We start from the raw sequence: 12,945 nt of genomic DNA, 5'->3' as shown, positions 1-12,945 counted from the left end.
ATTTAACCATTCCGAAAGCATCATATAAACGAGAGTGCAAAAACATATTAGCTGTGTTGAACATACTTTGAGGATTTAAAGCTGGTTTCTAGTTATGAATAGGAGTTAATTTGCTATACTACTAGAAAAGTAACGATTAGAGTCCAATTGACAAAAATCAATCTAGTATCAATAATAGTTGTAAGAAGCTTTCTAAGACAATTTATCTGCATAACAGCTCTTAAATTATTGAAATTCATGAGAGACCCTCGATTTTGCAAACTGCTTTTAAAAGACCAGAAGTCCAGTATTCGGATATATTACATGCATTATTCTTGTGTACAATTTGGAAATTAGTATGGCGTTCATTATCACTGAACTAGTATATATTTGTTTAGGGGCCAGCTGAAGGACGTCTCCGGGTGCGGGAATTTCTCGCTGCATTGAAGACCTGTTGGTGACCTTCTGCTGTTGTTTTTTTCTATGGTCGGGTTGTTGTCTCTTTGGCACATTCCCCATTTCCATTCTCAATTTTATTCCAAACTCAATTGAAACAGTTCACTGTAAATAGAAATTATACCGATTAGCGGATATATTGCAATATACTCTATACTTTTTGAAGACTTTAATAGCCTTGCATTCTTCTAGCTCCGGTGAAATAACAGCAACAGGTACCAATTCTACTGCATCATGATAATTTTCACTCATATTATACCTCAAGTGATGTTAGAGTCCCAAACATTTTAAAATCAAAAACATTTTTTTCAAATGTGGAAGAGTTGATAAAACAAACAAAAAGACCAAAAGTTAAGATAAAGGCGTACAAGGAATCAGAGCTATACACGAAGGAGATACATTCTCTGATTTTAATACCTGTGCTTTTTGCAAATTGCATGGGAGGAAATTTCATTAAAACAATATCCGTGATGTCATACCAGTACCTAAGTACTGACAACTTGACTGGAGATATGTACCAAGTATCAATTAATAAAGTGCAAAACATAATATATTTTTTCCGCCGCTTGGATTCAAAAGGTCAGAATTAATATCCTATAATAGTTAAAAAACATATCCCATCCGGTAATGTTAAATTTACAATTGCTTTAAACGTACTTTGACTTTCAAATCATTTTTAAATTATTAAATTTTTGCTGTAAAGTGACAATTCACCTTTGATTAAATTCTGTTTAATATCAAATAACATATGTTCACACTTTGTCTATAAATGTGAACGGTATTTTACAACAAATCAGTACCGCTTTTAATTGTAAACTTTAAAGTGATTAAGCTGAGTCCTGGTTTAGGAAACTATGAGAAAGTTGTTATCTTTTTTAATTTGCAACTTTTAAGATCATGATAACTATAAATATTGTGATGAACTTCAATAATTTACCATCTTACCTATGAGTAATTAAAAACAACTTGCATAACTATTTTTTCATGTGTTTAAAACAGTTAAGGTTTTCTGTAGTTTTGTCTACAGCTTATACCATCCGTCAAAGCACATCTTGTCCAATCAAGTTGTGGTCTTGTTGTTAAGATTGTATCCGACATCTGAAAATTGACACATTCAATGACATTTATTATGTTTGTTTTGTTCATCCATCGTTGCAAATATAATGAAATTTCATGCGACTGTCATACAAGTGAGAGTTTAAGATAGCTATAAAACCAGGCTTAATCCACCATTTTATCTATGTTTAAGTAGTCATCAAAGGTAACAGGATTATAATAAAGTATGCCAAATGGGCGTTTCGTCTACATAAGACTCATATCAAAATATGTATAAAGCCAAACAAGTACAAAGTTGAAGAGCATTGAGGATCCAGAATTCCAAAATGTTGTGCCAAATACGGCTAAGGTTATCTATGCCTGGGATAAGAAAATCCTTAGTTTTTCGAATAATTCAAAGTTTGGTAAACAGGATATATTCATATCAACACCGAAAGGTTGACTACTGCGCTGGTGATACCCCCGGGGACGAAACGTCCACCAGCAGTGACATCGACCCAGTGGTGGAAATAGTTATCGAAGGTACCAGGATTATAATTAAGTACGCCAAAAGCGCGTTTCGTCTTCATAAGACTCATCAGTGACGCTAATCAAAATATTTATAAAGTCTAACAAGTACAAAGTTGAGGAAACCTCCATCAGCAGTGGCATCTCTGTGGTTGAATATCAACTCATCATATATACCAGGATTAAAACTAAGAACGCCAGACTCAGATAAAAGGTAAAAAATAAAGTACGAAGTTGAAGAACATTGATTACTTAAAACTGAAAGTATTTTCCAAACACAGCTATATTAATCTATTTCTGGGATGGAAAATCTTTTGTTTTCTGAAAAAAATCATAATCTATATGGTTAGGGTGGGGCTTTCAACCGTACACACGATATTTGAACGTGTTAAAAATACGGAGGTTTGCAGGACCTTATATTTCGACTGATTTATCCTGCCATGTAGAACATTTTCTAATTATTTAATTCTCCTTATTTTTTCAATGTGTTATTTTAGTAATTTGTTACAAAATGTTCAAGGTAAATGGTAAAATCCTCAAGAAACCATTGACTTGAGAAATTGTATGTAACTTTCATACAAGAGAGAGGTTAAGCTAGCTATAAAACCACGTTAATCCAACATTTTCTACATAGGAAAATGCTTTTACCTATTCAAGAATATGACAGTTGTTACCCATTCGATTGAGTGTTTGAGATTTTGATTTTACCATTTGTTTAATGACTTTCCGTTTAGAATTTCCTCGAAAATTGGTATTTTTGTTATTTTACTTTTTTTATTAAGTCAGATGGCCCAATAATCCTTACTATACCTCCATGTTGTATCATTTACTTTTTACAAGAAATAAACATTTATATCATGAAACTAAAATTTTCCAAGATGCTTCTAAAGTAAGCCCAACCCGTCTTTTGGCAACTGAAATGACCTATTAACAGATTTTCACTGAAATTTACACTGTTGTGCATGAAATTACTTCATTTCAATAAGTCGTCATTTAGATGAATCTCAGATGCTTTGCTCAACCATCTGTGTAGGCAATAATGTAATAAATTGCATAAATGTGTTTGACATTTAATGATAATAATATAATAACATTGTTATAAAATGTTAAAAATAATTGAGCACTAAAGTTTGAAAAGAGTGTTAAAAGGATAAGACAACAAAAAACCTGGCTTGAATTGATAGGATTCAAGATGTTTTCCAACGTTATTTTGAACGCGGTATTTTTAATGCTGAGTCTTGTTACCATAGCAGACGGTTATTGTTTTAGGATGTCATATGCTGGTCCAGGTATAAAAGGTAAGCTAAGTATCCATTTATATTTGACAATTGTTATATTGTTCTTTTGTGTGGTTTTTTTCACATTTTGTTTTTAAATTGCATCGCTGTATTATGTTTTTTTTTCTCATTTTTGTTTACAAAAAAATATATACATGGTACTTAACCAAATTTGGCTAAACGTTTTTGATTATGTAAGATGATAGTAGGTTCTTCGATTCGTTGAAACTTAAATTCAAGCGCATGTTTGTTGAATCTATGTTAAAAGTTTGGCCTCAATCATCACTGAAAAGGTATTTGTTGTCTGGTGCATTAAAATACAAAGCAATGCCCTTTTCATAAGATATAGAAATAATCATAACAGCTTTATAAATATGCTAGCTACTCATTTTTTGTGGTTTTAACGTCTGGTACTAGGATATTGAAGTACATTAGTTACAAAACTATAAACTACTCTTCAAATCATTAGAAGTAAAAACAATTGTAATGTACTATTTTTTATACATTCAGACTGTATTACACAAAATGAAGTCCATGTAGAAAATGGTACATTTTATACATCATATGAGAATTGTATCAGTTGTTATTGTAACAGCGGCTTCCTGAGTTGTTGTCTGTACGTATATATCTTTAATTCAATTTGCGGGGAAAATTGTTCTTTTTTTTTATTTAAAAGTTAAAAAATGAACACCTATCTACTTTTGGGTTGTTCTTTACAACAATTTGTATGACCCCAAAGAGTTTATCTTAAATGGATTTGCTTAATAGTCAATAGTCATTTGATGTGTTATGAGCATTCGGATGAACATTCAGCAAAAAATAGTTTCAGAGTCCTCAGGCACAATTGACACAAACGAGATTTTTTTTTAATTTGTTTTACAGAGAAAATACATGTTTATGAACATTTTTGTTAATCGGTATATATAACGGCAAGAAACGTTGAGATGGTCGGTTGCAGAATATATACATATGAAAATAATGCATTGTCTCTGAATTTTGTTCTTTCCAGATTGGGAATAACTTTGGGGGATCTGCATCCAGACTGCAAAGCTGTAGAAGATGTACCATGTTGGGAAAAGGCAGTAATGAAAAACAACGAAAACGAGCCATGTCCATATCCTTATTGAGGAAAGGGTGGTTAAAGGATATAAATATAAAATCGAAAACTTATGTTTTTTTTTCAGTAAAATAAAATCAAACAACAATAAACTTTAACGTTGCAATTGTTGATTGTACATGTCAAACAAAACCGGGTTAAATCAACTGCTTAAAATACTTAATCACGGGTTCCGTATACTGAAGCTTGTAGAATAAATAAAGTACACAGACATACGCATTAACGATACAAATATCATAATTACAAAAGAGCATCGAGGACCCAAAATTCCTTAAATGATTTGCTAAGCACCTCTTATATAATCTAAGCCTGGGGTAGAAATATCCTTAGCATTTCGAACATTTCAAAGTATTATAAACAGGCAATTCATAAAAAATGATAATGAGATATATAGTATGTAGGAATATGACAAAAATTTAACAACAAATAAAACCAAAATATACAGCAAGAAGTCAACATACGGCCGACAAAGTATTTATAAGTTTCAAAACCACGTGTCAAATTCTATATTTCCTGTAGACTTTAAAAGTTGCAAAATAATTAACGAGAACTTCATAATTTATTAGAATAAGATATCAGACAAAACAACGCATTTTTGTGTGGTTTAATGAGCATCAATACTTCTTTGAAAAGCACAAAAGTCAGGTTAACGACTGTTTGGTATTTTTGCATTCGTTTGATGTATTTCAGCTTGTGATTTTGCTATTTGATAAGGAAATGATTATGTTGAATTTTTATTTTACTTTTTAAAAATGTTGTTTTTTTTGCCACACCTAGGCGTCTGACATGAATAGAAAGAAGCATCTTTCATAATGTATTAACTAGGAAATAATCCAATTGCAAAGATCAAATGATCAAATTTATATTCATTATAACAATGATGAATATAAAACGATTCAATAATACACATACAATGGCACCTTGCATAAATAGAATACCTGTCTTATCTAAACATATAATCCAGTGCAGTCATATCAAACTTAATGCGTTGTGCACCTGATTACAGAGGCGGATCCAGAAATTTTCATACGTGGGGGCCCACTGACTGCCTAAGACGGGGCCCGCTCAAGTCACGCTTCAGTGATTCCCTATATAAGCAATCAATTTTTTCCCCAAAAAGGGAGGACCCGGGACCCTTGCCCCCCTAAATACGCCTCTGGATTAAACCAAACATATGCCCCAGCCGAACCAAGTTCTAAGTCCCGACGAGGTTCGATTCAGACAAATTTTACTGTACATCATAAATGATTTGTTAACAATAAATATACAGCAATTTAAAACGAGAAAAACTAACTACCTGATTTATGAAAAAAAATACAATCACCGAAAAAAATTATAATATACAACAACAAACGACAACCACTAGATAAGTGGCTCCTGACTAAGGACAGTCATATACAGAATGTGACGGGGTAAACATCTAACCCTCCCTATAACCTAGGAAGGTGGTGTAACATCTCAACACAAAATTATTTCCATTTACATGTGTATATTATTGTATAAGCCGGCTTTAGTTCAGGGTTATTTTTTTAAATTAGTTTAACATCTAATAGCGGTATACTAATGTTGCCTTTATTTATTTACCCCTTATTATTGATTTTATATTTACATTGTATCATAGATCAAATTTATTCGTTCTCGTTCAGTGTATCTTCACTAGTGTTAATATATCTTTTGATCGAGTTAAGCCATTTCAATTGATATTCTATAACGTGTCTTTATATGTTGTGCTGTTACACTATTGTTTCAGATAAGTGTGAAAGTTGGTTCCTATTAAAATGTTTCAACCCACTGCATTTATTTGTAACTGTCCCAAGTCAGGAATCTGATGTTCAGTTGTTGTCGTTTGTTGATGTGGTTCATAAGTGTTTCTCGTTTCCTCCGACTTTCTTAGAATAGACTGTTGGTTTTCCCGTTTGAATGGTTTTACACTAGTATTTTTTGGGGCTCTTTATAAATTGCTGTTCGGTGTGAGCCCACGCTCCGTGTTGAAGACCATACTTTAACCTATAATGGTTTACTCTTACAAATTGTGACTTGGATGGAGAGTTGTCTAATTAGCACTCATAAATACATCTTCTTATATCTATTAACAGCACAAACACAAAATCAGTTGGAAATCGCTTTACACATTATATCGATAAACTTACAAACACAACTAACATAAATACAGAAACTTTAAAAAAATATATCTATGGTTGTATACACATTTTGTCACATCAAGACAACTTATCTATTTATAGCCCTATACTTGGTTGTTACTAACCCTATCCTTTTGTCTCCGATGGATATTTTTTTACTGGCAATCATACCACATCTCCTATTTGGATACCTAGATGATCTCTTTACAAACCGTCACCTCCAACTATCATTCTATCACGATCCTATCACAAGACACAAATGATAAACCGCAAGGTTAATATCTTTCAAAAATTTTTTTTTGGACAAAATGAATACCGTTTCAGATCTTTAATGTCATGTTCGGTCTCTTTTGATCATGTCATAAGTTGACCAGAAATCAACAGTATTGCTTTATACAAACAGTTTTTTCAGTTTTATTTAAAAAATAGAAATACCAAACTCTGAGGCAAATTTAAAAAGGAGAAGTCCATACAAACTGACAAACGATATCGACCAACTGAACGAGTGGCAAACAAGTGGCATATGCCTGACTTGGATTTTCGAAGAATTGCCTTTAATACAAGCGGTTACTCCCAATTGTATGACAGTTGTTTATAATCTGTTAAATTAGTAAAACTGGACTAAAGACGCCAACAAAAAAATAGTGTGAGTAGTTGACACTAAGACAACGATAAAAATGTTTTTTGAGGTCGATAGTACGTACTTTATATTGCAAACACTATCCAAATAAAGTCCGAATCGCAACCCTGGAATCAATTGCAACTGGAACACCCAAAGTGAAAAACACAATACTGGGATGCATAATTACCCTGTTATGTCAAGAGTCATTTGACCAAACCTAGTCTCTATATTTTTCTCCAGAAACAGATGACGTATTAAAAAGTCCGAGTAGCAAGTTCTTGAATATCGTATGAGGTTTGAAATTGAAAGAAGGGAAGATCATCGAGGATCAAAAGTTCCTGTAAGTTTTGCCAAATACAAATAAAGTAATCTATTTCTGAGGTAGACAAACCTTAGTATTTCAAAAAGATATAGTTTTGTAAACAGTTAATTTATAATTATGACCATATCAATGATAATTCATGTCTACACAGAAATGATTACTACTAGGCTGGTGATACTCTCGGGGAATAAAGACTCCCTCAGCAGTTGCATCTACCCAGTGGTTGTAAATAAATTTATCATTGTTACCAGAATTGAAATTTCGTATTTGCGCCAGACGTGCGTTTCATCTACAAAAGACTAATGAGTGACGCTCGAATAAAGAAATGTTAAAAAGGCCAAATATAGTACGAAGGTGAAGATCATTGAGGACCAAAAATCCCTGAAAGTTTTGCAAATACAACTAATATTATCTATTCCAGAAGTGCTGACTACTGGGTAGATGATACCCTCAAAGAGATACAGGAAGTTACCATGATGTTTTTATGATTAACTTAAATAAGAACTTTGAAAAATATTTAGTCAAACATCTGGATAGGTACACACTATAAAGACAGGATATGTTTATCGTTATTTAAATGTTGATAACAAAATGAGAGAATGTTATATATCCATATCTTTTACTAAAACAATTGTCGTTAAAATAGCATAAAGCATCAGCAGCCTAAGGGTTATGGAACGGGTTAGAAATTCGTGTGCTTATGGTACATCGTATTGCGTCTGAATGCAGTTCTAAAAACTCATATGCCAATTGTAAAAATAAGAATTAGTAAATAGTGATGCCATCAAAAAAGGGGGAAAAAACAGAAAACGTATATACTAAATAAGCTATCGTTTTTATTGCATGTAACTTTTGTAACAAAATAAAACAAAACACAGTAAACATAGTAAACAAAACAGGATGAAATACAGTGAAGGGAAAAAAAGAAGAACAATTGTTAAGCGCTATTCGAAAGGTGACCATCAACAAACGAAGAAAACAAAAATTTTGATTTAAAAAATACTTGAACAATATCATTCCTTTGTCTCCCAATATGAAAAAAAAACAAAACCAGATTTCTTTCTGACTATGCATGATCTGCTAATAAAGCCAAAGTATAACTTAAAAGCAAAGTGATATTTGGCATACAAAAAATGTCAGAATATAAGATATGTCCATTTGATGGCCAAGTCCCAATGTTTGAATGAAATAGTATCTCAGCATTGGTAAAGTACTTCAACGGTTGGTCGTCACAGCTCTTGGGAGGTTCCGTGTGTAAAAATCCTATAATAAAAGAACAACCCGGATTAATTGTTGTGGTATTTGAATTAGCGTGTTAATATATTAGAAAAAATGTTAGTCTGACCTGACACCCTTTAAACTACTCGGTAGTTTAAATTTATTGTTTCCATGTTATCATTTAATCTGTAATGTCTCTGTTTTAACACAAATACACAGAACTTCTAATCAACGTTTGATTTTGATTAATAAAAAAAAAAAAATATTTATAATACACTTAAAATATTTTTTGTATACAATGATGCATTTTGTATTTTTCATTATGGTCTTTTCACTTCCATAGACACACAATTGAGCACTACTTCAACACGTATAAGCATACTATGTATTGATAAAAAAAAATTTAAATCACTGATATATTTACATTTCATAATTATGCATCGATTGCATTTTTTATATTTGCACAACTTTTTATATCTAAAACATTTTGATAATCGCTTGATATAATTTTGATACTTGTTTTGATAAAGATGTTTCAAAAGAGGGACGAAAGATACCAGAGGAACAGTCAAACTCATAGATAGAAAATAAACTGACAACGCCATGGCTGAAAATAAAAAGACAAACAGACAAATAATTGTACAGAAGACACAACATAAAAAACTAAAGACTTAGCAACACGAACCCCACAAAAAAAAAAAAAAAAACTGGGGGTGATCTCATGTGCTCCAGTAGGGTAAGCAGATCATGCTCAAAATATTGTCAAGGAATGGCATTTATGTTTTTATGATCATTTCCTACAAAGAAATACTATAAATAGAATCATGTTTGCTTACCGTTGTTACAAATTCATTTGTTTCTATCATACTCTAACGACTGGTACTACTCCATGCAAAGCTTTAGAATTTGCTAATTTTGTATAACTCGTAGAGAGGCCAGTCATCAGAGGTAATGGTGCTTTGTATTCCTTCATTGAGCTCATAATTGTTCTACTCTTGAGTAATCTTTCCACGATTCTGTCCACCTGTGCTTTAGGTAGTTTTCTGTAAGAAGCGTATCCAGATTTATCAGGTTCCATAACGTCATCCCTACATCTTAATTTGTCTAAGTTTTCATCCGAAACTCCGACCCTGGCAATGGTCGTTCGTTGAAGTCTGTTGACCATGCCACTAACGTCATGACGGGAGAATGATCGTAGCGCTGGATTCCTTGGTACTAGGAAAGTTCCATTCATTTGATTTTGAAGGATGTTTCTCCTAAATGATGTATTTTCCCTTTTTAACCTTAGCATATCGAAGTTCGGATAGTCTGGATTTCTGTACATCATGCTTAAAGGACTTCCACTATACATATATCGTACATCATTGTCTAAGACATATCTATGTGTAACGTGAAAATTGTCTCCCATCGCTTTCCTTTTACACGTTTCGGACAACAAACTTAAACGGAACCTACTGTGGTGACCAAACTGAGAATTGTAAAGTGCCTAACAATCGATTCCCCGCTCAATTTATACCTCAATCTTTAAACAAAGGTAAATTTACGCATCAAGTACAAAATTATAGATAACTCCTGTTTTATGCTTGATAATAGTTGATCTGATTTTGGAAGATTAATCTCGATAATCCAGTCCGGAATTGTAATTTATGCGTCGGTCGCAACACCACCAAACAATAATATTTAGTATAGGATCAACAATTATAGAAAATATTGTTTCTGTTAAATTTAAATAAGATCCAAGACCGATAAAAAATATTTGTCTTTTGAATAAGAGACCTTTAACCATAGATAATAAGATAATGCTGAATTATTATATTCCAGATGACATTGTATCAAAAGCTATTTAAGTAATGGGTCCTGTTAGTTTATTTATATTAGTATTAAGTAAAACTCTCTGTTAAGTTTGTTTTATTAAAATACACAAATGCATTTAAATAATATTAAATCATAATAAATAGATACTCAATAAGAAGAATTTATAAAATAAAACCAATTGAGTTGACATTTAATTAACTACGTTTATCTTGCGTTCTAGTAAACCCCACAAAATACCCTCTTACTGATGCTACCCCCTGTTGTTAATTGATCACAAAAGAGAAGATAAAGATCAAAATAATCAGAATTCAATCGAACTCGCTTCGTCAGATTTCATCAAATATAAGATATAAGACATGTGCCTGATTGTGTTTGTCTATTACCTCCTAGTATCATTTTGGTAAATAATGATTCGACGCAATCTTGAAATTTGCTTAGCTCATTGTTTAAACTATCAAATTTAAGATATTGTCCCTTTAATATCTTTTGTATGCTTTCATTTACCTTTTACTTGCATAATTTAGTTGACTAGGTGTATTTAATTAAGGATTAAATTTCTGTTTTATTTTCTTTAATATTGCATCCACAGAATACAAATATATAAAAACCAAGGATTAGGCCTTTTATGAAGGAACCACTTTTTCAACTTGAAATTCCACAGAGATTACTAAACATTGATATAATACCGATATAAATCCACAAAAGGTTTCTTAAAAGAGATAAATGTAGGAAATAGTGGTATGTTCTGTGTATTTGAAGACTTGAGACTATATTTTATTAATCTTAACATTGAAGACTTGAGACTATATTTTATTAACCTTAACATTGAAGACTATGATATAAATACTATGATGATAATTCTAGCAATATTAATTATGTTGTTATGCATTGGATATTGACATTTTGGATTATAAATCATTAGTTGATGTTAAAAGAGAGGCGGAAAATATCAAATTGATATTCCATCTCATAAGACGAAGAAAACCTGATCACGCCATGGTTAAAATCTAAATCTAAATATTTGTAACTGCAAAAATGCATATTGAATATATAAGTTGGAATGTCTAACAAGGAAATATAAAAATACATACGCCATGACGATATTGACAGTATGATTGTGTCAATGACATCAAATGATGGAAAAGGCAGAATAATAGACAATGAATCGGAGTCTTTGATAACGTGTTGTCGAATTTCATTGAACATATTTTGCGATTTAATCGTTTTAACTCTCATATAAAAAAGAAGATGTGGTATGATTGCCAATGAGACAACTGTCCACCAGAGACCAAAATGACACAGACATTAACAACTATAGGCCACCGTACGGCCTTCAACAATGAGCAAAGCTCATACCGCATAGTCAGCTATAAAAGGTCCCGATATGACAATGAAAAACAATTCAAACGAGAAAACTAACCGTTTTTTAGCTTAAGGAAATTTTCTGCATTAAACTTAACTTCTTGTCACTCATATGATCATTTTAAAATGGCAAACTGTAAGGATATTAATGAGAACAAGGTCCAAGTATATATCGTTTATCATGGTGTACAGTGATGAAACATTCAGTGAGACAAGAGCTGTAGAGGCTTGGACAGGGTTTGGGTTTCATTTTATAAGGTATACACTGGCATTTTGTAGTTTACGGCAAAGTCCTACCGAAAGGAACAAAAATATCAAATGTTGAATCCTTAAGTTGGATCGCTGCCTTCTCACATGCAAAATTGGCGTATCAACTAAATACTTAACATCTGTCAATCATAATACTTCTTCAGATCGACAATTTCGAATTTCGAATTGAAAAGTTAGATATCTGATTTTCGATTTCAAAAAGACATCAATTTTGCTTTGTCCAATGAGTTTTTTTTGTTTTTTGCCGGTATATAATTTCAAAGCAAAGGGAAATTTAATTTTACGGAAACAGAATTTTTACAGGTACAGGGTGTTGTGTAAAGTATAAGATGATAGATTAAGACAGTATTTGATCATTCTTCATACACTTTTTAAAGTTCTTAACCAGATGCGCATTTCATAAGTGATGCTCGAGGTCCATCAATTTGAAAAAATCTAAACTTAAGTACAGCTCTTTATAAGAACCAGGCAGAGTGCCATATACATGTGATATATGGGGGGTTCCAGATTTTATCTATAATTAGCCTAGTAGAAGCAATAAATGAATAAAGCTCAAAAAATAATTTTGAGGGTGAAAATATGAGTGGTTGCCATGGTAACAGACACACTATTTTGGGGTTGTTAAGCATTGTAAAATCATTAAAAAATCAGCTAAATCACCACATTTTAGAGCCTGATTATGAATAGAATCATGCATTTATCATTAATGTTCATATGTAACATTTATACAACTTGGTTTAAGCTTCATTTTAGTAAAGATTGCATGTCAACCAAGTTTGTATATTTTTTGAAAAATTTTGCGA

At 32.0% G+C, this 12,945-nt stretch overlaps 1 long non-coding RNA gene across 1 annotated transcript; it reads left to right on the top strand.

Annotated features, from left to right (window-relative positions):
• Window positions 1-3,122: 3,122 nt before the first annotated feature.
• On the top strand, window positions 3,123-4,484 carry LOC143063952 (uncharacterized). The gene is made up of 3 exons (XR_012975146.1): window positions 3,123-3,296; window positions 3,786-3,891; window positions 4,285-4,484. It is a non-coding gene; the product is annotated as an uncharacterized LOC143063952 (long non-coding RNA).
• The last annotated feature ends 8,461 nt before the right edge of the window (window positions 4,485-12,945 follow it).

Source organism: Mytilus galloprovincialis, chromosome 2, assembly GCF_965363235.1.
Source record: "Mytilus galloprovincialis chromosome 2, xbMytGall1.hap1.1, whole genome shotgun sequence".
Classification (NCBI taxonomy): domain Eukaryota; kingdom Metazoa; phylum Mollusca; class Bivalvia; order Mytilida; family Mytilidae; genus Mytilus; species Mytilus galloprovincialis.
Note: the sequence above shows the minus strand (reverse complement) of the source record. Positions and strands in the feature narration are given on the sequence as shown.